The 26,616-nt window shown below is 39.6% G+C and overlaps 1 pseudogene; it reads right to left on the bottom strand.

The window, feature by feature from the left end:
• Positions 1-19,231: 19,231 nt before the first annotated feature.
• Positions 19,232-20,365, bottom strand: LOC132425323 (heterogeneous nuclear ribonucleoprotein A3-like; annotated as a pseudogene).
• Positions 20,366-26,616: the final 6,251 nt, after the last annotated feature.

Raw genomic sequence — 26,616 nt, 5'->3', positions numbered from 1 at the left:
AAATTTACTCTTTGAATGTAGACTTTTTTGATTCATTTAAAATTCAAAAAGAATTATTATATTTATCTTAAAATCAATCATGATTTTAGTGGTTTCCTCCTCTCCGTAGCATCTTTCATGTTTATATAAATACTGAATATGGCAAACTGTGTTCCTGTCATTCTATATATTAGCTTAAAATAATGATGGTCATGAGTACTTAAAGGATAATAAAGCTTTTACAATGATTGATAAGTAGTTATGACCTAGTTAAAGAAACAGATTATAGACGAGGAAATGGGAAAGATTAAGCAGCAGAGATAGAAATTGACTCCAGGGTATGCTAACTCTAGAAGATGTTCTTATCAAGCTTTCAAAATTCATTAATCACAGGGAGGTCTCTTTAGAAATTTATAATTAAAAATTAATGATCTTTATACCTACAGTAGGTTTATAATGCAAATTATAATTAGCTGGTTATGTTAGGATAAATGTTTTATACCTCATACACATATTTGAAATATTCAAATGTTGAAACAATTTATTTATCTTATATACAGGAATAATGATACTATGCAGGCTTGGTCAGTCCCTTTTAGTAAATCTGTACTCATTTGGCTATGCATTTAGTTAAAAAAAATAGCTTTTCCTTGATACTTCCCAGAGTCCTATCTGAAATAACTGCTATTGATCATAATTTACTGTTCATACAAAAGATTTGTTATCTATGCATGTATGTCTGTGTTTGTGCACTTGTTTGTGTGTGTATATATGTTTTATATATGCATATATATAATGTACATATAAAACATTTAAGGTGAAGAGGTATATGCATGTGATTACCTGATAGAGTATATCTTAATGTAACTGATATGTTCATTTTTAATAGCTTGGTAACAATATAAAATTACATTTCTTTCAGTATTACAATTAATTACTATTTATTACTATTATTACAATAATACAGGCATACCTCAGAGGTATTTCCAGTTCAATTCCAGACCACTGAAATAAAGCGAATATCACAATAAAGTGAGTCACACAAATTTTTTGGTTTCCCAGTGCATATAAAATTTATGTTAACACTATACTGTAGTCTATTAAGTGTGCAATAACATTATGTCTAAAAAAATGTACATATATTAATTAAAAATACTTTTAAAGAAATTTATCCACATTCAATATCAGAAAAATCTGTTATAATAATTGAAGAAAGCCTTAAAGAGTTACTAATAATTATTTGGAGCAAATGAATGACTTTAAAAGGTCTGTATTGGATCACAGACTAAATGGTCTTAGCCAGCTCTGAAATTATTTTTTCCTCTCTTAGTTATCATTCTATCTGATAGACCTAAACAATCTTTACCCCAAGTTTTCTGTTTTTTAAAAATAATTTTTAACAACCTCAAACTGACAGAAAAAAAATGCAAGTTCAGTACAAAGCATTTTTTTCTGAATTATTTGAGAACAAGTTGCCAACATGATGTCTCGTCATCCCTAGATAATTTACTGTGTATTTTTTACAAATAAAAACATTCTCCTACACAGCACGATGCAGGTATCAAAGTCAGGAAGTTAAGACTGGTAAATTGCTACCACCTAATCTTTGGAACCCATTCAAATTTTTCAGATGCCCTAATAATGTCCTTTTAAGCAAAAGGATCCAGTTCAGAACCACACCATGTGCTTCTCTATGTTGTCTCTTTAGACTCCTTTGCCTAGAACAGTTCCTTAGCCTTTCCTAGGCCTCCATGACCTTGACACTTTTGACGATTACCAGCCAGTTTTTTTGGCCGCGCCATATGGCATGCGGGATCTTAGTTCCCCTAACAGAGATTGAACCCGTGCCCCCTGCATTTGGAGCGCACAGTCTTAACCACTGGACCGCCAGGGAAGTCCCCCAGCCAGTTATTTTGAAGAGTCCTTCAGTTGGGTTTGTCTGATTCTTCCTCAGGATTAGATTTAAGTTATGCATCTTTGGCATGAATATCAGAGAAGTGATGCTGTGCTCTTATTGTATCATATGGGGGGGTCAATTTCAATTTGTCTCATCACTGATGATGTTCCCTTTGATCACCTGATTTAAGTGGTACCTGCCAGGCTTAAGTTTACTCTTTTTTCCTTTGTAATTAATAAGTATTTTGTCAAAAGACACCTTGTAACTTACGTAAATATCTTATTATTCCTCAAACTTTCAATCTATTCATTTATTTTACCATTTTGGACTCACGGTGTCCTATTTTAGTCAATTACTATCATTATTTATTTTAATGCTTAAATCATCCCCAGTTTGGCCAATGCATTCAAGCTGACTTCTATGCCCTTTTGCTGTCCCCATAATGTTCTGGCACTTCCTTACCTTTGGTTATATGTTCTGGACTCATGTGGTGCTTTCTCTGCCCTAGCCCTGGAATCAGTCATTTTCCTTCCTGTGATAAATAATGATATTTAGGAGCCAAGACTGGGTAATAGGTGTGCTCATTGCCACTGAGTTTCAGCTCCTCCTGGGCTTCTCAGTGGATGGAGCTAGGAAATGTATGTATACACATACATGTATCTTGAAAACCATCAGTCACACCACAGCCCACTTCCCCACAGAAGTCCTCCTCACCCCTGTACTGGGCCACCTCCTGCATGGGTGCTTTCCTTATCCTACTCGGACTTGGATGCTACACACTGGGTGGTCCTCCTGTGCAGACCCTCCTCACCCTGCTCAGGCTCTGATACTTCCCACAGGCCAGTCCTCCTATGTGTTGACTTTCTCACCCCACCTACGATGCCTGGCTGCCACTGCTCCCTCCTTACCTAAATGCCTTCCTAGCCTTGCTTGGGGTCAAACACCCTGCTCTGGTCCACCATGACTACCCCCTTGGCCCCAACTAATGGCTTTAGGACTGAATTGTTTGGGAAGGGAAAGAGGAAGAGCTAATTTTTTTCTTGAAGTTTATTTTACTCTCAGTGTGTCCTCTAGAATACAATCAACAGACCTCTAACGAGCTATTTTGTTCTCGGCTCACCCATTGTCTCTTCCCCCTGCCCCCAGTGTCATGCCCTGATTTTTACTCTGGTAAAATATTCTCTTATACTCTCGGTATATGTGTTTTAGGCAAGACTGACTTCACCCTTGCTCCAGGGATGGGCATGTGATTCAGTCCTGGCAAGCTGACCACATTCTCTTGGCCTTAGTGATTAGCATTACCTTTTACTCTGTTGCTTAGACCAAAAACAAGACAAAAACAAAAAACAAATCATGCACTCATCCCTGACTTCTTTCTTTCTCCATACCCCACATCTAATTCATAAGCAAAATACCTTCCTTCAAAATATACCCCAGATAGAATCATTTCTCTCTGCCACATACAGAAGTATCCTATTCTAAGCCATCTTCATCTCTCACCTGACCTGTCTGTCCCACTGTAGAGTATTCTTCACACAGCAGCCAGAGTGAGTCTTTTAAGACTTTAAGACAGATTATGTCACTCTGTTCAGTAGGCATCATAGCTTCCCCTTACACTCAGAACAATATCTAATGTCCTTACATTATGGCCATCAAGGGCCTACATCAGGACCTACATCACCTGAAGAAGTTATAAAACTACAGATGCCTGTGCCCACCCCCGAGTGAAGCTGATTTAATCGACCTGGGGTATACCCTGGACATTGGTTTCTTTTGAAAAGTCCCCAGTGATTCTAAGAGCTGAGAACCATCTGGCCCTGGCTATCAGTCAGGCTCATGTGTATCCCCCTAACCACCACTTGCTTTAGCCACCTGGGCCCCTCTGCTGTTCCTGGAGCATGCCAAGCATGATCCCACCTCAGGGTCTTTGCATTGCTGGATACCATGACTTCTGACACTAACTGCCCAGAATTCAGTCAAACTTCACAGGTTAAGAGCATAGTCCTTCGTAAAGCTGCCCTTGATTCCATCAGCAGCAGCAAGCTCAGGGGTTCCCAGGTCACCCACTCTGAGTAACTGGCTACTGGGGACACGCTACCTCCTCAGATTTCATGATTCACTAGAACGAGTCATAGAACTCAGGAAAACACTATACTTATGGTGACAGTTTTATTACAGCAGAAAGAATACAAACTGGGTCCAGCCAAAAGAAGAGAAGGAGGGGCTTCCCTGGTGGTGCAGTGGTTGAGAGTCCGCCTGCCGATGCAGGGGATACGGGTTCGTGCCCCGGTCCGGGAAGATCCCACATGCCGCGGAGCGGCTGGGCCCGTGAGCCATGGCCGCTGAGCCTGCGCGTCCGGAGCCTGTGCTCCGCAACGGGAGAGGCCACAGCAGTAAGAGGCCCGCGTACCGCAAAAAAAAAAAAGGAAGAGAGGGCGAGGTCTGGGAGGGTCTCAAATGCAAATCTTCTGTATCCTCTCCCCACAGGGTCAGGAGGCATCAACATGTAACAATATGCACAGAATACTGTTAACCAGGGATGCTTACTCCAGCTTCGTTATCTTGCATGTTTACTGAGATTTCACTATGTAGGTATGATTGATTGAATCATTAGCCATATGATTAAACTCAGCCTCCAGTCCCCCTCCCCTCTGGGGAGATCGGGCTGATATCACACGGCTCAATTCCCCAACCCTTGATTTTTCGTGTGGCCAGACCCCCTATGAGCCATCTTCTTAGCATAAACTAAGGGGCCCAACATGAGTCACCTCATTAGCATAAACTATCAGGGTTCACCATGAATGATAAAAATACTCCTATTACTCAGGAAGTTCCAAGGATTTAGAGGTTACTTCCCAGGAGCCAAGGACAAAGGCTGGTCAAATTCTTTATTATAGAACACTGGGTAAAGACATACCTGACCAGCTCTACCCTGGACATTTTGGTTACATGATCTAATAAAACTCTTATTTGCTCAAGCCAGGTTGAGTTGCATTTTCTGTCACTATCAAGAGTCCTTTGTGACACACAAATCAATTGTTTTTCCTGACTCCTATGTCTTCCCTTTAGTTCATATTGGGTGTAATTGTTGGTTGGATCAATCTTCTTAAACAACAGTTCTGATCTTGTCACCCCATTGTTGAAACACCTCCAGCAATGAGTTACTTGAGGTGCTTTTTCTTTCTCGACTAGTCCAAAATATTCAGTCTGACATTCAAGGCCTAGGTCATCTGGCTCTGTTTCTTTGATCTCCCACAACTAGTCCTTAGATATACAACTTAACCAAAATGGACCACTTGCTTTTTCTTGAATGCTTTTTGCCTTTTCCCACTCTCTGCCTTTGTTAGATCATCCTGTTTGTTTGGAATGGCCAACCCCTCCCCCCACCTGCCAAATTGTACTCCTTTCCCTCTTCCGTGAATTCTTCTCTAATAATCCCAGCTGTAAGCAATTTCTTGCTATAAATTCTTCACCAGTAGCACGTTCTTTGCATTTCTCTAGTAATACCTCTCACATCTTTTTTTAATTAATTAATTTATTTATTATTTTTGGCTGCATTGGGTCTTCATTGCTGTGCACGGGCTTTTCTCTAGCTACGGTGAGTGGGTCTTCTCTTGTTGCAGAGCACGAGCTCTAAGCTTCTCTTGTTGCAGAGCACGGGCTCTAAGTGTGCTGGCTTCAGTAGTTGTGGTACACGGGCTTAGTTGCTCCATGGCCGTGAGATCTTCCCAGACCAGGGCTCGAACCCGTGTCCCCTGCATTGGCAGGCGGATTCTTAACCACTGCACCACCAGGGAAGTCCCTCACATCTTATTTTTAATATTTGTCCTTTATTGATATTTGTACACTTCCATTATACTAATTCAATCTATATTTAATGAATTCTTACAATGCTCTAAGAATATAAATATGAATAATTAGTTTATGCCCCAAAGCAGTCAGTTATCTAGCAAAAGAGGAAAATATATCTTTTATCAACTGATTTTTATCAACCAGCCATTATCTCTCCAAATATTTTATCTCCCATATCCTGTCTATTCTCTCATTCTAGAATTGCTGTTAGATGTAAGTTGGACCTTCAAAATTTTTTCTCCATGCCTTTTCATATTTTCTATTTCTTTAACTGTCCTACAGTGAGGAAAATTTGTTCAAATGTATCTTCAAGTTTACTAATTCCTTCTTCAGCTGGCTCTAATCTGCTGCTTAACCCATTTGTCCAGTGGTAAATTTAAATGACTATTCATTTCTAAATGTGTAACCGAGCAAAGATTCGTGTGCCTGCAGCTCAGAAAGCCAGACTCTGACAGTGGGAGTTTGCAACAAAGAAAGGATTTATTGCAGGGCGCCAGGCAAGGGAGTGGGAGACAAGCCTCAGATCCACTCCAACTTGGTCCTTGAGTTAGGGGGTATTTTTAAGGGGGAAGAACAAAGAAGCTGGGGTTAATCATCGTCTTGTGACATATCTTAATCATAGTTTTGGGAGTCAGGATGTCTCTGGTTTACGATATTTTTTGGCCAGGTGGTCTATGGCTCAGAGATCTGTTAGCTCATCTTGCCCTGGAGAAACAACCTGAGCTTGTACGTTTAATGGTGACATCAACAATTTTAGAATATTAACAATATTATCAATAACAAAAATCTCAGTCATCTGATTCTGGTGGATTAGTGTTCAGTTAGCACAGGAGTGAGGTCAGATGGGACAAAAAAGGCAATAAAATTTGGATAGAGAGATAAATCATTAACTCTGCAAGGGAACTCGGTTTTAAAGGGACTTGGCTTCAGATGTTCAAATTTGTTCAAAATTTTTGGCTTTTCTTTTATAGTGAATTGCCATTTGTTTGTTTTTTCAATGCCTTTTAGATTTTCAAAATTTAAAACACATACTTAGGTTATGGTCTCTTTCAGATTGTTTTTCTATATACCAAATTTTGAGATTAAAAAATCTTCTGTTTATATCCCTGATTCTTTTTTTTTGCATTCTATGTGAATTTCTATTATGAGCTCCCCTGCAGTGAGGCTCATTTTTGTCTGTGCTCATTCCATGCTGCATGGGTAGCAGAGTTTAATATTAACATCCTCCTGGTGTACTGGAGGCAACACTCGTCCAGGATAATTTTTAGGCTTGAGGTTTCCTGCAGGATCAGGTAAAGTAAATTCAGATTAAACACCAATGAAAGCAATAGGTTTGGAATTTTTATTTTTCACAGAAGTCGTGTTTTTTCCTACACAGAGTTAACTGTCATTTCTTGATATGGTTGGCTGAGATTTTTGGTCTTCTTTGGCTGGGATTGTAGCTTTGGAGAGTCCTGGCCTTATGTAGGCATCTCTGTTCCTGCTCCCCTTCAGGTGGGCCGAAGACGGCTTTTGTTCCTGATGGCATTAAAACCCTGGTCTTACCAAATCAATGCCACTGTTTCCATCAGCTTCCCCAAGTTGTCACAGTCTCAATTCTTATATTTATCACTCTGGCTTTCAATTCCCTATGTATATACTTGAGGACTCCATTTCTTTCAGATAAAAATTAACTGTAAAGACTTTTTGTTGTTGTTATTTTTTATCCAGTGTTCCTAAGGGTTTATAGCTACTGGGATTCCTTGTTATCTTAGTCTACCACAGTGCTGGAACCACATTAAAAATAGATATGTATCCATCTACAAAATATCTGCCCCACCAGATGACAACCTGATACATGCCATAACAGAAAAACAAAAGAAATCCTTTGGAAATTCTTAAAAGGTAGTAATCAATTGTGATTGCACGGTTTGAGAAAATCTTAATTTGGTAGCTGTCTTAGTCTGTTTGGGCTGCTTAACAGAAAACCACAGACTGGGTAGCTTATAAACAACAGAAATGTATTGCTCACAGTTCTGGAGACTGGAAGTCTGAGATCAGGGTGCCAGCATGGTCAGCTGAGGTCTCTCTTCCAGGATGCAGAATTCTCGTTGTATCCTCACATGTGAGAAAGGGCTAGGGAGCTCTGTAGGGTCTCTTTTTAAGGGCATTAATCCTATTCATGAGGGCTCCACCCTCATGACCTAAGCACCTCCTAAAGGTCCCACCTCCTAATACTATCACATTGGGCATTAGGATTTCAACATATGAATTTGGAGGGAACACAAACATTCAGACCATAGCAGTAACTAACAATTGAATTGGGCTTTGAAGAATGCACAGGATTTTGGCATGAAGAGAGGGAGAGGTAGCATCTTGTGGGGGAAGCCCAGGTAAGGAATGAGCAGTCATGAACATTTATATTATTTTCATGCATTCAGTCCTATGTGGTTGGATCTGTGTGTGGCTTATTGGCTTGTAGTCTTGGGGTACGTGCCTGGAATCATCCCAGCATCTCCATACAAGTCCTTGCATAGTGCTCTGTGTGCCATATACACTAAATATTTACTGGATGAACAAATATACGTGAGAGAATGTTTCCAAAGTAAGGAATAGAGGCTGAATATATTCAACCTCACTCTATGTCAGTTTGCTCACCTACAAACAAGAGGTTCACCTACAAACAAGACAGTAGCACGGTGTGACTTAAAATTCCTTTTGGTTCCAGCATTCTATGATAATACTTTGTACAACTTAGTGCCAATCCTAATTAGTTCCAATTTAAGCAAGGAAACATCTGGATGACTTTTTGTTAGGGTTAAGTGGATTTGGTTGTTGATATGCTACAGGGAAAGAGAATGAAAAGTAGTCTTGAAAAATGCTGTTTAATGTGGAACAAAGAGGATCAGAGGTTGACCCACTGCAGGGCTATATTCTTATAATCTACTCAGAGTTGCTGCTATCCTGGTCTAGATAAAGAGCCATTGCCTAGAAGTTCCCTTTTGAGATTCCAGTTTTCAAAAGCCTTCTCTGTATGCAACCTTAAGTTTCTAAAAATAAACAAAATAGGAAGACTTCTCCTTGGAGGAAACATTTAGCAATAATAACCACAAAAGTTTGAAAGGGAAATTCATTGTCCAAAAAAAGGAAGGAGAAAAAAAATCTAGATTTCTTCTATTTTTTAAAACTTATTTTACTTCCTGAGCTTTGTAAAAGCTGCTTAGATAGACACAAAAGGGAAATGAGACAGTCAAGAATATTTCAGTTTGTATTTGAACAAAACAACCATCACTACCTCATTTAGGAATAATTTTTTAAAAAAGAAAAAAAACATTAAAGTTTGTTTTTGTGACATCCACAATGCATTTATTCATTGATTCATTCTTTTATTTATCAAACTTTTCATTGAGCATCTAATATGTGTAGGATGTTATACTAGGCACTAGGTTGGAGATGTGACTTAACTGGTAATTCTATAGGGATCATTCAACATGGTAAACTCAGTCTTTCCTTCTGTGTGTCGGGCATTGTGGACTTGCTAATTCAACTTTTATTTGATCATCCTTCTAGTATGTTTTTCTATACTGCAGAGTTTGGAATGCTGAAAATTTCATTTCCCGTGGTAGTTTCTTCCAATTTGGTGCACTTGCATGAGATTTGGGAGGCAGAAGTGGAGGCCATTTTCTTGACTTTTGCCTTATTCCATTGGCAAACAAGGTCATAAAATATGAAGTTTTCTGCTAGTGGTGTTACCGTGTCCATTATCCAGGTCTCTATGTATTCACAGGTGTTGCTGTGGAGAGGAAGCTGAATGCCACGTTCAACTTCTTCATTCCCACTTCCTCATTTCTCCACTTCAGTTATGACCATATGTTCTTGAGCTCAATTGTTCAAATAGTAGCCTCAGAGGAATAGCTTCCCAGTGAGTTGGTTCTAAGGAGTGGTTCTACATTTCATTTCTAGAGAGCAAGCTCTGCCAAGCATTTTATTAGCACCTAATTCCATGTGTTAAGTCCTTTTCTGTTTAAAATGTGAAGAGTGGTTTCTGTTTCCTGCATTGAGTCACGCCCAACACACCCTCCAATGTTATTTAGGGATAATAGTAGGACTCTTGGAGATTCAGCATTTGGGGATGTTTTTGTTATAACAGATCCCTATATATTTAGTTTCTCATTTCTTACCAAATATTGCAGTGAGAATTACAACATACAGAAGTAAGTCAGACAGAGAGAGACAAATATCATATGATATCGCTTATATGTAGAATCTAAAAAAAATGAAACAAATGAACTTATTTTCAAAACAGAAACAGACTCACAGACTTAGAAAACAAACTTATGGTTACCAAAGGGAGAAGGTGGGAGAAGGGATAAATTGGGAGTCTGGGACTGACATATATATACATACACATTGCTATATTTAAAATAGATAATTAGGGAAGCTGGCGGTCCAGTGGTTAAGACTCCGCACTTCCAATGCAGGGGATGCAGGTTCGATCCCTGGTTGGGGAACTAAGATCCCCCGTGCCGCATGGTGTGGCCAAAAAAATAAAAATAAAAAATAAAATAGATAACCAACAAGGACCTACTGTATAGCACAGGGAACTCTGCTCAGTATTCTGTAATAACCTAAGAGAATTTGGAAGAGAATTTGGAAGAGAATAGCTATATGTGTATGTATAACTGAATCACTTTGCTGTACACCTGAAACTAATACAACATTGTGAATCAACTCGACTCCAATATAAAATAAAAATAATTTAAAAAAAAGAACATACATGTATCAGGTGGGTCACTGGAATTGGCAATGTGCTGTTGAGGTTAAAAGCACTGGCCCCAAGTCAGATAACCTGAGGTTCCCCAAGAGAATACGAGCTTCTTGAGAACTGGTTCACCATGGATTCCCCAGGTTCTAAAACAGTGCCTGGCAAAAACCAGACCCTTATCATACATTTCCTTTGCATAGATTAGTTTGCCTCCTCTAACCCATACTAGCCAAATTACACAGCCCCACTGGGAAGGCAGATTACACAGCTGGGGGTACCGTACTTTGCCTGTGGAGCCAGGCAGATTAGGCCTGGGTACCAGGGCTGCCATAGGTCCTGCCATCATGGCTGTAATAGAGGTTGTGTCCACGCCGGGCCCTCCTTCGTGGGGGTTCTGGAAGGGCTCTGGGAGTTTGGAAATGAGTGACAGTGGCTGGGGCTCTTCATGGAGCAAGCAGGCAGACCCGAGCAAACCTGGGGGTGTGCACATCCTGGGCCTAACATGCCCATTTGCATTCACATACAGGGCGTGAATCATCAGCTATACAGTTCTTCTGCCAGCCCAGTCCAGGAAAAATACAACGTTTTCATTCTTTGGTGAGAGGAGTGTTTCTGTACCTGCTGATGATCACCTGATTGCCACTGGCCAGACACCAATATTATTCCAAAGACACAAAATATTTTTTCTTCAACTAACATAGCTTCCCAGCATGATGTGGAGTGAGCATTTGGAGTATAATGAGTAAAGGGATCCCATCCTAGCCACGTGGCTTGGGCAATATCAGACTTCTCTAAGCTTCAATTCCCTATGTGCCGAATGGGGAAAAGGATGGTCACCAGGTAGTTGTGAAGATTACGTTTCTGGGTACAAAACACAGGTCCTCCCCTGACTTCTCCAACTTAAGAATGAACCCAGTAATCTGTGCTCTCCCCGCCCCACCAGACTCTTGAGTCACTCCCTAACCTTCATCTCATTGGTTCGTGCAGTGTGTCATTCATGTGAGATATTTGTGCATGATTCACTGAGCACCTGCTATGGTAAGATATTGCAGTGGAGGCAAAGTGGCACCCAAAGATGGGCGGAGCCAGCGAGGGACTGGCCCTTGGAGCCCCAGCCCATGCCCCAATGTCCTTGGAGGAGATAATATTCCACCAGCCTCATCACATCCCACCACCCACAGCAGACCATAGTATTTTGGTTTTTTCTACAGGTTTTTTGGGCAAAAGCTGTATTCCTTGAGAATCCACTTAAAAATCCTTTTTACAAATAAGGCCTCAAGGATAGTGGCATTCTTTCAAAGTAGTAATCAGTGGCGGCTCATTAACTCCTCCTGTTTATCTCATACTCTGTTGCATCTTTTTCCTGGTGGCTTCAGGCTCTCCCAGGAAGAGGAAGTCTGCAGAACTGCCCTCCAGGGGCCCACAGAGTGAGATAGAGTTGCCTTTCCTATTTACTCTTAACACTTCTTAATTTTTAGCGCTATGGGTAAAATCTTCTTATTCTTTCCCCTGAAGAAGAAAAGGGTAATATTTTTCACTTTGTTTTGCAAAAATGTGTTGGTACGACTTAGCTTCTAATTACAGCTTCACCATCATGATATCATAATGGTTGCTTCAAAGACCATGAAATAATAGATTTTGAGGAGTATAACACATTTGATGTACAGGAGTACATCTGTAATTACTGTATACATTCTAATTACAATGCTTCTTACCTAGGTATTCTTGCTCAAGGGAAAAAAAAAACTGCTTCTATTTTCAGTTAACCTATTTATACTCTGAGGCCTAAACCTGCCCAGTGAAACATGGACTCTGGCATCGATGTCCTTTGTAGTAGCCCTACAAAGGTGACTTGAGTGTACAAACTGGCAACACAATGTGATTGCCTTAAATTATATAAAAATTTTATACACGATCTCAAATGTTAGAATCATTTTTTTAAACTGAAGTATATTTGATTTACAACATTGTGTTAGATTCTGGTGTACAGCAAAGTGATTCAGTTATACATATATATATTCTTTTTCATTATAGCTTATGAAAGGTATTATGTATAGCTTATACAGGATATTGAATATAGTTCCCTGTGCTATATGGTAAGTCTTTGTTGTTTATCTGTTTTATATATAGTGGACTGTATCTGCTAATCCCAACCTCCTAATTTATCCCCCCTTTCCCCTTTGGTAACCACAAGTCTGTTCTCTGTGTCTGTGAGTCTATTTCTGTTTTGTAAATAAGTTCATTTGTATCAGATTTTAGATTCCACAAATAAGTGATAACATATGATATTTATCTTTCTCTGTCTGACTTACTTCACTTAGTATGATAATCTCTAAGTCTATCCATGTTGCTGTAAATGGCAGTATTTCATCAAATGTTAGAATCTTAACCCTGATTCTCTAGCAAACAAATACCCAACCCATCTAAGGAAGTGGGCTAATTTTTACCTTTCTGCTTAGCTCACTTCTCTAGGGTGTGAGGGTGGAGAAAAAACTCACGGGAGTCAAAATAAGCTCACGATAATCTGTTTCCATCTAATTAGAATTAATTCACTGATCTCATTGGCTTATTTTTCAGAAAATACAAGGTAAAAATCATGTCACTTTTGAAGTGGCTTCTGAATTTGTTTGCCTCATGAAAAGTATAGAACTTACTCAAAAAACTCCAGTCGAAACTGTCAACATCCTTACTCCGTAATGTTTCTGACACCTTGAGTACTATTTGAACATGTGGGGCTGACGAATTATAAGTAGAGATAAAATATTTAGAGTCATTATTTTGTTTCATGTCTTGAAAAAACAGAAATGGTGGGAAGGACACAGAAGAAGGAGTCAGAAGAACAGAAGGATAATCTTGGCTCTGCCATTTCCTAGTCTCTCAAGCAAATCACTTAACCATTCTGAACTGCAGTGTCTTTATTTAACAAAATACAGATGATGTGTTTTCTCAGTGGTATGGTTTAGCAATTCTGAAAAAAAAATTGTGTATTCTTGGCATGAGCAAGTAGGTCAGTATATTGAGGATAAGGGGAGTCAGGTTTTTCATTGTAAGAAAAGGGGGTTACAAACAGGAAAAGGGAGAAACAAGAAGGAACCCTGGAATGTTGGGTTAGTACTGGAGGTATCAGGATGAATTCATTTTAGGAGAGCAAGAGTGACAACGAGAGAACAAAAGAGAGAGAGAGGAAAACAATCAGAAAAAGAAAAGGAGGCAGAGGAGGAGAGGAAAGGGGGAGAAGGGAGGGAGGAAGGAGGAACGAAGGAAGGAAGGAAGCTAGGTAAGGCTGATTCTAGCATTGAGTAGGAAAAGAACAAGATTCCAGATGTGCCTGGAATAACTTCATGTGCCCCAGGAACCAGGCAAACTGAGGTCCCTGAGAATCTGCAATAATCTTGGAAAGGGATTGGACCATGTGGGTTGGGTGGCTTGAAATACTTATATCTGAATCTCAAAAGACCAGGTTCCAATCTGAACTAAACATAGGGAGGCCAAATTAAGGCATTCTAATGATATTATTTCCCTTAGATTTCCCAGATCTGATGGGACCAAGACCTTTGGGTCTTCCTCTACGTTATCCCAATTATCATGAAGTATGATGTAAAGCAAAAGAAAAAAGGATTTGATTATACCACTTTCTATGTTGCAGATAATTCTCACTTGGAACCCAGTGGAGCTACCTTGATTCTTAATTTCCATTGCATCTACTCGCCAAACAATTTTAAGATTCAGTGATGGCTTCTCACTACTCTTAGAAGAACAGTCAGACCCCTTACCATAGTCTGCAAAGCCCTGTACAATGTGGTTCCAGCCTTGGCACTCAGACCCAGCCCCATGTGCCTTGGCCACTCCACACTACACTGACGTGTCCTTAGGTTAAGCTTTGTCCTCCCTCAGGGCCTTTGCTTATGCTGTTCCCTCTGCTTGGGATGCTCTTCTCTACCCTCTTTGTTGAGCTAACTCCTATTCTTACTTGTAATATCAGCTTAAAGTTCGTTTCCTAAAAGATGCCCTCCCTATCCTACTAGTCTAGGTTTCCTAGTCTTCTCCTTTTACATATTTAACAAAATTGACATTTAAATATTTGTTTTTACAATTATTTGTTTTATTTCTGACTCCACACAAGATTTATAAGCTTTATAAGATCAGGGATAAAACAGTGCCTTGCTAATGGTAGGGGCTCAATACTTGTGGAAGGAAAGAAAGTCAAGAGAGAAATAATTCATTGTGTTTGTGCCATAATGTTACTTCTGGAAAATGTTAAAATTTCTAGGAAGGTTTGTTTGTTATATTATTTCACTTTTAAAATAATCATTATTCTATATTAAAATCATTACAAATGGAAATATTTAAAATTAGTATGTGGTACATATATACAATGGAATATCACTTGGCCATAAAAGAGAATGAAATAATGCCATTTGCAGCAACATGAATGGACCTAGAGATTATCATACTAAGTGAAGTAAGTCAGAAAGGGAAAGACACATATGATATGATATCACTCATATGTGGAATTTAATTTTTTTAAAATGATATAAATGAACTTATTTACAAAACAGAAACAGACTCACAGATTTTGAATTTAGGATTACCAAAGGGGAAATGTGGTGGGGAGGGATAAATTAGGAGCTTGGTATAAACATACCCACACTACTATACATAAAATAGATAACCAACAGGGACGTACTGTGTAGCACAGGGAACTCTACTCAATATTCTGTAATAACTTATATGGGAAAAGAATCTGAAAAAGAACAGATACATGTATATGTATAACTGAATCACTTTGCTATACACCTGAAACTAACACAAAATTGTTAATCAACTATACTCCAATAAAATTTAAAAATAAATAAAATAAAATTAGTATTTCACCCATAATTTTAGTTTATCTGTTGCTTTCTTTACAATCATGAACTCTAGTTTTACAGGCACACAAAGTATTGTGCTGGTAAATGTTTAGCAACTGGCACTTTAAGTGTGGGTCTAACATGAACATTGATTAATATTTTCATTTACATTAATGCTTAAGACAAAAGAGTGATAATGTAAGATCTTCCCTCATTTGTCAGTGAGAAGAGCACATTTTTTGCTAAGTTTTCAAATACTGGCAAAATATTGCCTCAGTTTTTAATTCCACTTACAATGTAAGGACAACAGATTGGACACATTTCAAGTTTAATAACATTATTAACATATTCTCTACCACTTTCTTAAGTCTAGACAATCAGCATGACAAAAATAACCAACTCTGATTTGTAGCATTTGCCAGTCTCCATGGTATAAATGCTGCCGTCATGGCCAATTTCAAACCATCCATGAGGTACCAAATAACACATGTGCCGTAGTGGCCAGCACTACTATACAGATAGCTGTTTAATTTTTCATAATGACCGTGTTTAACAACTGGCTTGCAAAATCCCTGAAAATGTAGCAGTTGGTTCTCAAAATCCTGTGATAGGGCTTCCCTGGTGGCGCAGTGGTTGAGAGTCCGCCTGCCGATGCAGGGAACACGAGTTCGTGCCCCGGTCCGGGAGGGTCCCGCATGCTGCAGAGCGGCTGGGCCGTGTGAGCCGTGGCCGCTGAGCCTGCGCGTCTGGAGCCTGTGCTCCGCAACGGGAGAGGCCACAACAGTGAGAGGCCCGCATACAGCAAAAAAAACCACAAAAAAACCCTACAATACACGTCAGCTCCAGCACATCACTGTGTATCCATCCACGCATGTACATACACAGTGTGTGTATATAATTTTACTGTAGACACAATTTGTGTTCTACTTTTTCCATTTGGTTTTATTTCATTTTTCCATTATTAAATTTAGTAGTCCACTCATTGGTATACCAGAAATATATTTAAACCTACCTCTTTTGTTAGGAGCTTAGGTGATCTGTGGTTTTAAATTATAATCTATATTAAATATATGTGTACATTGTAATTTTTTCCTCTGTAGAAATATGTACCTGAAAACACTTTGAGGAATGGGAGTATGGATAAAAATATTTTTATGACTTTTGCTCTTGTAATGATCTAGAAAGATCCACATTTTATTTAGTTGGTATTTCCACATACAGAAATGTTCCCATGGCCCCAAGGTTTAGAGGGAAATTTATAATCCAGTAGCATTGTAGGACCACATTGATCACTGACATCAAACTTACCCTAAGTAATAATGGTTATACTGTAAACAAGTGCTAATGTTTTTATTTGTTCTGGGGAAAGAGACAGTGCATTAATATTCTGGGGGGGTGTGGAGAAGGCCACATGGGGATCATGACCAGTTTCACTGCAGTCATTGTCACATGACCTACATTAGCTAAATGGCACCACCAACCCAATGTATAAATGTCTTCTCTTCCCTGAGATTGATTCTTCTGGGTTATGACTCTTCTCTAGTTCCTGTAAGAAACTAGCCCCAATCCTGCCCCACACCGCAGACTTCACATAACACGGCAACTTCAATATACTCAGGCTGTTCTTGGCTTGGCTTTGAACCACTTGTCACCACCTTCCCTCAGAATACACTCTGTCCTCGTCCCCCTGCTTGCCTTCTGACTGAATCGCACTTTTCCTCACTTTCAGCCTTTCCTGATGCCTGGAAATGTCTTGCTGGTTCAGATCATAGGGCATACCAGACCCAGTTTGGTTTCTCTTGTACTTACACCACACTGGAGGAACTTGCATAAAAACCACTTGTGACTGACGGAGCGTTAGGACTCTCCATTACAGAGTCTGTCTTCCTCTCCTGCTCTTTCTTACGGTGCAAACATGCATGTGTTCAGCTAACAAATATTTATCTCAGATGCAGCTGGGATAGTGTGAAAATAAGATAGACAAGCTTGATGCTGTAATGGAGCTAACATTCCAATGTGGAGAAAAACAACTAACAAGCAAATGCATAAATACCCAAAACTTTCGGATAGGGTCATGACTATTAAAAAAAGAAAAGAAAAAGAAAAAGAAAAAGCATGTAGAGCAAAAGAGGACCAGGTGGGTGGGTGGGGCACAATATCAGATGAGTTGGTAAGGGGTCTCTGAGGCAGTGGCACTTGAATGCCTGAATGGCTAATGGGGCCAACCAGATGATGCCTGAAGGGAAAAATACTACAGATGGAGGGAACAGCAAATGCAAGAGATCTAAAACAAAAATGAGCCTGATGTGTTGAAGGAGAAGAGGCCCAGTGTGGCTAAAGTGTAGCTAGAGAGGGAGAGGGTAGTATGAACTGGGGTCATAGATGTAGGCAGAGTCCACACCACAAAGAGCCTTATAGGCCATTTGATTTGATTCTTAGTAAAAGGGGAAGCTACTTAAGGATTTGGGGTTGGCTTATATTTTAAAGTGGGATGAGGGAGTTTGGAAACAGGTAAGTCAGTTCTGTGGCTAGTTCTGCAGTCCAGGTGAGAAATGATGCTGGTTCTGAACTTTGCACTGTGGGAGCAGCTGTGGAGCTGGAGGGAAGTGGACAGGCTTGGAACATGTTTAGAAGTGGCGCTAACAACCCTCTACTTATGAACTGAATGTGTGGGTGCAAAAGAAGGCGCGGAATCAAGAAATAGCAGTATTTGGGTTTGAGCAACTCTGCGTAGATGGTTATTCATTTACGCAGTGGGGGAAATCTGAGTAGCAGTCTTTTTTGTTGTTGTTTGTTTGTTTGTTGATTTAGAAATCAGGAGTGTCATGCTGGACATGCCGAATATGAGATGCAAAGTGTTGATGTGGAGTAGACACAGATCAGCATAAGTGTGGAACTCAGAGGAGAGGTCAGGGCTGAGGATATAATTTTAGGAGCCATCAGAATAGAGACGATATTTAAAGCTGGGGATTGTATACACTGCCTTGGAGGGAGTGTGTCATCAAAGAAGAGGGCAGGGGAGAAGGAACCAGCAAAGAAGATGAGAAGAAGTAGCCACTGAGGGAGTGGGGACACCAGGAGGAGTTACTGGGTGGTGGAGAGCAAGAGGAGAAAGTGGTAAATGGTGTCGCATGCTGATTAGAAGTAAAAGAATGTCAAGTTGGGAACGTTTCACGAGCTGTGGCAATTTGGAAGTTGGGGACTTTGACAAGAAGAGTTTCAGGGGGGTGGCGGTGGGAGAATACTGATGGGAGGACAGTGAGAGGAGCATGAATATAAAGTACTTTTATTTGGGGGGACAAATTTTGCTGTGGAGATGTGGCAGAGATACTACTTGCCTTCCTCACACCTATCTTCCCCTTTTACTTTAGAAGCAAAGCCTCTTTACCTTGTCTTTGCTGCCTGGAACAAAGGCTTCATTTTCCAGCCTCCCTTGTAGTTGAAGACTGAAATGTGGTCCTAGGACTAGGTTCTTGACATAGTATTTCTAGGCAAGCTTCTTTTTTTTTTTTTTTTTTTGAAAAGTTAAAAATTCCTTAATTTTTTATTCCTGGTACTGCTACCGAAATTTACAGGGCAATATACCTGATATAATGAAAAGAAAAAGAGAAAGGCAAAGCTACAACAGATAAAAGAGCTCAGGAATGTACATCTAATTGACACTACATTGCATTCATCAGTAGCTGCACTTTTTGCAAACTGTGGCCATGAACAGTTGTCCTGAACAAGAAGGGTTTCCTGTTTAAGCTGCAGTAACTTTTCTGACTAAGGATCATCGTTCCTTCTGTGGCAGAGTTTTGCAGTTCCCCTAATGCATTTGGGACGACTGTCTCAAAGTAACCTGCAGCTTTCCTGACAACTCCTTGCTCTCTCTCCTGCTAAGAACTGTAGCCCTTTTCTTTGGAGTTTCTAGAAACTTCTGCTGCCCTATCCACCACTTCCACCACCAGATCCATAGCCACCACCATAGGGACTTCCGAGCTTCTTCCACCAAAACTGCCCCCCTTCATTGGTCCATAATTTGACTGCTGTTGTCCACTATAATTTCCAAAATCATTATAGCTCCCACCACCACCATAGTTAGCTCCAAAATTTCCTCCTTCATTGTAACTATCATATCCTCCACCACTGCCACCATATCCACCACCTTGGTTTCCATACTCTGGCCCACCACCACCATAGCCTCCTCTACTACTGTAACCAGGACCACTGCCATAGCTACCACCATCGCCTCCAAATCCATCATATCCACCATCACCTCCTCCATGACTACCTCTGCTGCCACCACCTCTACCACCATAGCCTCCTCTTCCACCAAAGTTTCCACCACGGCCAGTTACCTCCACTGCCTCCAAAGTTTCCTCCATGACCCACAAAGCTGCCGGATCCACCTCCACGACCTCTTTCTGATCCAGCAGACTGTATTTCTTGTTTAGAAAGGGCCTTTTTCATGTCACAATTATGCCCATTAAGAGTGTGGTATTTCTGAACAACAATCTTATCAACTGTATCATGATCATCAAAAGTTACAAAAGCAAATCCTCTCTTTTTTCCACTCTGCCTGTATTCCATAACTTCTATGGTTTCAATCTTGCCATACTTTTCAAAGTAGTCTCTCAAATTATATTCTTCTGGATCTTCTTTAATACCCCCAACAAAAATTTTCTTCACTGTTAGATGGGCACCAGGCTTTACAGAATCCTCTCCAGAAACAGCTCTCTTTGGTTCCACTACACGCCCATCAACCTTGTGTGGTCGAGCACACATTGCTGCATCCTCCTCTTCAACACAATAGTAAGTCACAAAACCAAAGCCCCTGGAACGTTTTGTTTGGGGGGGTCTCTCATCACCACACAATCTGTAAGTGTGCCCCATTTCTCAAAATGTTCTCTTAAGCTATCATCTGTAGTTTCAAAGCTCAGACCACCAATAAACAGTTTTCTCAACTGTTCTGGTTCCTCTGGATCAAGGACCTCCTCCCCCCGCAGCAGCGGCGATGGCCAGAGTCGGGCTGGGGCGACTGGGCAGTGGTTTTACCTCCATTTTGAGACCGGACTCGCCTAGGCAAGCTTCCTAAAAGGAAGCAATTCAGCTGGGAGGAACACCACTTTCACATTTTTCCTGCTGCCTGGAATGTGGGGTGTGATGACTTTACCTCAAGAGCAGCCATCCTGAGCCATGAGGTAATTTAGAGCACAACATCCAAATCCAATGCAGTGGAAAAAATGGTAGAAGGAGTCTGATCTCTGATGACTCAATGGATTGCCTGTTTTTGCACATCTTTAGTGTGAGAGAAGAAACACTTACATGTCTTCCCCTCTTATGTTAACCAAATCTGTTCCTAATTAATACAGAATCAAAGCAAAGAAATGGGTTGTGGGTTGGCAATAGGCATGAGGTCAATAGATGTTTTGTTTGCTTGTTTTTAAGTCGAATGATTCCCTGGGTAGGAATTAGATACTCTGATCTATTCTTTGGAAAAATTCCACAGTTATTCAAGATACCTGTTATAAAAGTTTTTGTTTCTGGATTTAGATTTAGTGTATCAGTCAGGGTTCTTGTGTCCAAGCTATAGAAACTGACTCTGGCTGGTTTAAGCAGAAAAGGAAATGCCTGAAGGCAATCAGTGCCTAACTGAATTGTGGGTGGCTGGGAAGTCAGGCTTGGACAATAGGTAGAAAGAGGCAGGCAGGACACAGGACCACAGATGCAGTCATTTCATGGAATCAGTCTGTCAGGGACACCGTAGCCATTGCTGATGAACTCCGGATGCCCCTTCTGCCCACACCACTCCTGGAGGCTGAATGCTATTGCCAAATAGATTCTCTGCCACCATCCCCTCCTTCTTTGTGTCATAAGTGCCTTCTTCAAAATCTGTGATGGAGTAACTGATTGACCTAACTTATGTACCCTTCTAGCTGCCAGGGAAGCTGGGAAAGAAACATTCTGGCTTTTTTAGACCTCTAGAGTGAGAGGTGCCTCCTACAAAAAGTCATATAGGGGTTCAGATGCCAGGTGAACAAAGAAATAATTAAAGATACCAGCAAATATCTACTACGTTTAGTTTCTTAAGTATTATATTATATTATATTTAGTATTCATTTAAAAAGTTGACAGGTAAGCGACACATACCATGGTAATTTCAATGTGGATTTTTAGGTCTATTTGGATTATGTAGTGGTGTGGGCAGAAGGGGGTATCCAGAAAGATAAGTATTTAAAACTGCAATAAATTACTAAAATATACAGAAAAAAATCAAAGGTACATTTGAATGGTAAAATCAGCTTCTGTGTCAGAGGCCTATTGTTAAGATAAGGTAAGAAAATGTATATGTAAATGTCAAATAAAAATATTTTGAAAGAGTAGAGTATACCTGTGCATGTCTTTTGAGTTCAGGGTTATGTCTACAGCATGGAAGGACAATTGGCAAATTCATCCATTATTTTTGTAAATTTTCTAGCATTAGCAATTTACCATTTATTTAGTACTTACTCTGTGTTTGGCATTGTGTGAGGTACACATATTTTCTTATTCTCACGACAACCCTTCAAGTCATCCCCCCTCTATGGCTACAAAAATTTAGGTGCAGAGAAGCCAAGTCACTTGCTAAAGGTCATGCAGCTGGTGAATGACATAAATAGGATTTTAATTCAGGTTTAATGAATGAAACGTGGGTACAGTTTAGCAAAGGAGTGCAGTAGGGCACTTAAGGAGCTCCAAAGCCTTATCCAGGTTAATTCACTTCAAGAATCATCCCAGTTTATACATTAATTAGGAGACTCTAGATGCTAGCTAGAGTTCCACATGATTGAGGTAAACGTCCATATGATTTAGTATCTTAGATGGCATATGATGATCAGCAGCAAATATGACCTGACAGTTTGTCCTTATCTATTGAAATATCTTCAGCTTTATGTTGGTAGATGTGACAATTTCCACGTACGTCAAGCTGGAGATTTATAAAAAGTGGATTTGGCCCAAATTACCTAGATGCATGTTTATGCTCATTAGATTTACCCACTTACCTTGTTAGTGGGTCAAACAATTAGTAGAATAAATAATCAAGTTTCTAGTTTAATTAGAATACTGTCCAAACATATTGAGGGAGAAATTGACCAGAAATTCATCATATTTAAATGCATATTGAGTGGACATGTTGACCTCTCATTTTGCATCTATATATCTGATTATAGATATTATATAAGATTTATTTTCAGAATTTTATTGTCTTATAGTAGAACCTGATAATATGAATCATCATACTGGATAGCGTTACCTTCATGAATTAAATTAAAAAAATTTCTACTAAAGGAAATAAAAAGAACAGAAATACATTAATTCCTGTTCCATAATGACACAAGAGGGAAGGCTTACTGTTGGATAAATTGAAAAGGAAATGGTCTTTGGAGAGATAAAAATGGAATTTGTTACCTTTTAAGAGGATGTAGTTTTTTTTTTTTCCTCTCTGCCTCTGATTTAATGCTCTTATTCAATTGTGACAGTGAAATCTATTGAAAGTGACTTTTCCCTTTCTTGCCAGTGGAGAGGAGGTGCAGGTTCCTAAGCCTCTGAGGGGGCTCCCTGCATCTTGAGCTGGAGACAGGGCTTTAGTGGGTTTATGGAGACGCTGAAATCATATACAAAATGTTGAATTTAGGAATGTGTGAGTGTTTTTGTGGGAAGAGGTTCCTCCCTCTGAGGAACCTCCCTCAATTTCCACCACTGACTCAGAGAGGGGTGTGGCCCCTAAAGGGTAACCAACACTGCTGCTGAGTGGGGATCCTGTTGCCTGAACACCAAAGCAGACACTTTTGCTCTAAGTCAAAAGGGTTGCTTGAGAGTAGGTGCAGAAATGGCATCAGGATGGTATTACTTGTGATCATAAATAATAAACACATTGTTTTCAAGCATTTTGATACAAAAAATGCATTTAAAGAGAACTTTACAGTTATTAGGTCACTTTTATCTGTATTTATTCAATTAAAAACCACAGTAATCCTGTGCTAAGGCTAGATAATTAAAATTATCTTCATTTCACAGCCAAGCAAATAAAAATACAGAGGGAACAAAACCAATGACTTGTTCTAGAGATTGGAAGACTCACAGAGGTGAGCATCCTTCCCAAAGTATTTGGATTAGAAGTGGGTATCTGACTCAAACTGGGTCACTCAGAAGTCCTTGTAAGAGAGGTTGGAAGGGTGACCAAAAATCAAATTGTTTGCCCAGCAGGGCTCTGGGGTGTTGGTCTTCTGCCTATCGTAAATAGCTAATCAGGAGGAGGAGTGCTAGGGGTGAAGGGAGAAGGGGCAGGGGAGGTGGGAGAAGTGTTTTGGAGTCCAGATTCAGGCTCTTGATCTGCCCCAGATCCCTGAGACAGACTTGCATCTGTGACAGAGTTTGGAGCAGAAGTTGCATAGACTAGAGAAGACACTTGTCATTTTTATTGGAAAATAATGCTTGAAAATGAAGTAAAGAACTCATTGAACATAACTCTGGTAGAAGTCGGGCTTTGCAAGAATCATGTGTTTGCAAGAATCATGAAATAGCAAGCAAAAAATAATTTAAAGGAATCCCAATCTTGGGTCTCTTGGGGACAATTTACAACCCATAAGAACATCTTTTAAAAAGCCACTTTCAACCTGATTCCTAGCTCCTCAGGCCTATTTTGAAACGACTCACAATGACAAATTAAAAACTCCCACTTACACTTCAACATGTGTGGATTTATGTCTCATTGTTTTCACTCCCCCCACCCCCTCTTGTTCTCTCCTCTCCTTATCTTTATTACCCATCACAAAAACTTGGAAACTTGGGAGGTGTAGGGAGGAAATTGAAGTTTTGAGAGAAACTGGTAATATTTACATGTTAAGAGATATCACTCATGCTACATATGTTTATAATAAACTTCTGGTTTTTGCCTAAACTGATATGAGCTGGTTTCTATTATTTCTAACAAAGAGTTCTAAGTAATATATTCATGGAGATGGTGGCAGAATTGAGGCGAGAACTTGGGTCTTTTGATTTAAAATTCCTTGTTCTTTTTTGCACACCGTGGGTCTGTCTACATAGTCTTCTACTGCCAGAGAATTGAGGATTCCTTAATCCTCTGAGTACTTTTAAAACAGTTTTGGATTTCTTATTAGTCTGTGAACTCCATGAGGGTAGGTATTGTGTCTGTCTTGTTCACTTCTGTATTTTCAATGCCTAACACATTGTTGATGTGTGAAAAATTGTTGGTGCTCAAAAAATTATTGAAAGAATGAATGAAGCCTCCATCTTTATTTTGTTTTTTAAAATTGTAATCTTATTTACATTTGTGGAGTATCTTGACAGAAAATTGTAGTAGATGAATATGAACTGTATAAATACAATTGCTATCAAATCTGCCTTTCAGGATAAAATATTAAATTTCTGATAATTCTTCATTATTGTTTCTGTTTTTTTCCCCTTTGTGGTTTATATCTCAAGGGAAACTTTTCTAATTAACTGTGATTTCTGTTGAAAGCTCTTTACTCAAAGAGGGCAGTCGGTCTTATCTTCAAGTTAAGACTTCTGGTTACATGTTAACGCGAAGGGGAGTGGAAGCTAATTTTGCTAATCAGAAACAGCTATAGTTACATAGCTCAGGCCCCAAATTATGGTATGGACAATGGGGAAAAAGATTGATGAAACAATATTTCAAGCTATGTTTTCTACACATATTGCAATGAATTGCATTATGATGAATACAAATCATAATAGACTTGGTTGAAAGCCCAATAAGTGTGTTGTGTCATAGTGACAATTGCATTGGGCTGTGAAAAATCTTCCTTGAGATTTGAAAAATCCTTGACTTCTTGCTCGTATAGCCTAATAACATTTGTAGCAGAAACAACTTAACCTTAATATCTACTTTATTCTTCTAAGAAATACCTTTCTGACCCATACCCGCAAAGGAACTGAATTTCTTCTCCCAGGAATTCGGGACTTCCTGCCTCTCTCCCTACCACTCTTTAGATCTTGGATTCAGAAGGAGGTAGGCATAATATTCCAGGGGCATGAAGGTAGGCACGGTATCCTTCTTGATCTCTCAGGCTGGGCTGAGTTGTTTAGTATGGAGCAGAGAGTGGTCTGGACTGAAAGATCAGGTTCAAAACTTACCTCTGGGACTTCCTAGCTTTGTGACCTCCAGCAAGTAAATTACTTTTTCTGATAATAAATTTCCTCAACTGTAAAACAGGAGTAATGATACCTTTACAGGTTTATTGCTAAATGAGGTGATACGTTAAATACCCGGTACATGTTGACCTCCAAAAAGGAGTGCTTTCTCCTTTTCCTCCCCAATAACTCTCCTTCACTCAATTTTGTGCCTCCATGAAGAAAAGCCTGTGACTTTCACTAAGCCTTCTGAGGTTTTTCTCTGAAAAGATACCTTCCTTTGACTCTTGGGAAGACTTGCAGAGACTGCAGAGGCTCACCTCTCCCCTGCATCTGTGTCTCTGGGGCACTGGGGCTCTACAGCCTGGTGAGCTTGCAGGGAAAACATCATGTTCAGAACTCTCCAATGACCTTGCTCACTCAAGCCCTTGAGTACCAGGTTACAAGCAAATGGTCAGCCACGTTGATACCTATTCTACTTTTCTTGTATAAGGAGCTGATAAAGTAGCATAGGATCATGGATTACAACAGGTGATGATTAAGTGAAAAGGTCATCTTTGAAATATTTAATAATAATTTAGACTTGCATGTTAAGATAATTTTCCCAAACTAGGATAAATTTTTAATAGAAAGTGGGTATTAGAGCAAGGCAAAAAACTTCATTTAGATCATTTTCACACACAAGTAAATTATATTATTGATAGCTATTCCTTATTATACCTGCTAAGATATAAGCAAAAAGTTTAACCTCTTAATGGAATGGAGTCACTAATTCCCTCAGATTCCATGATTCTTTATAAAAGGGGAGAATTGACTTTTGACTTCTGCAGTATATATTTTCTGCAAGTTAATCTCCTTTCTACCTTGGGTAGCATGGCCAAACATCTCGGTTTGCCCAGGACAGTCTTGTCTGGAGACTTTTGCTGTGGTTTAATTATTAATATACTCCCCCCTCCCCACCACACACACCAAATGTGGTTTGAACAATGCGATTTTATGAGTACGTTAACCTTGAAGAATTACATTTGATATTTTTCCTTTGGAATTTCAGAAGTAAACTTGAAATTTCAGTTTTACCTTTAGAACAGGAGTTCTATGGATAGAAATCAGAATTTGAGGGGTCTGTGAACTTGGATAGAAAAAAAGTATGCTTCTAT

This window comes from Delphinus delphis, chromosome 5 (assembly GCF_949987515.2).
Source record: "Delphinus delphis chromosome 5, mDelDel1.2, whole genome shotgun sequence".
NCBI lineage: Eukaryota > Metazoa > Chordata > Mammalia > Artiodactyla > Delphinidae > Delphinus > Delphinus delphis.
Note: the sequence above shows the minus strand (reverse complement) of the source record. Positions and strands in the feature narration are given on the sequence as shown.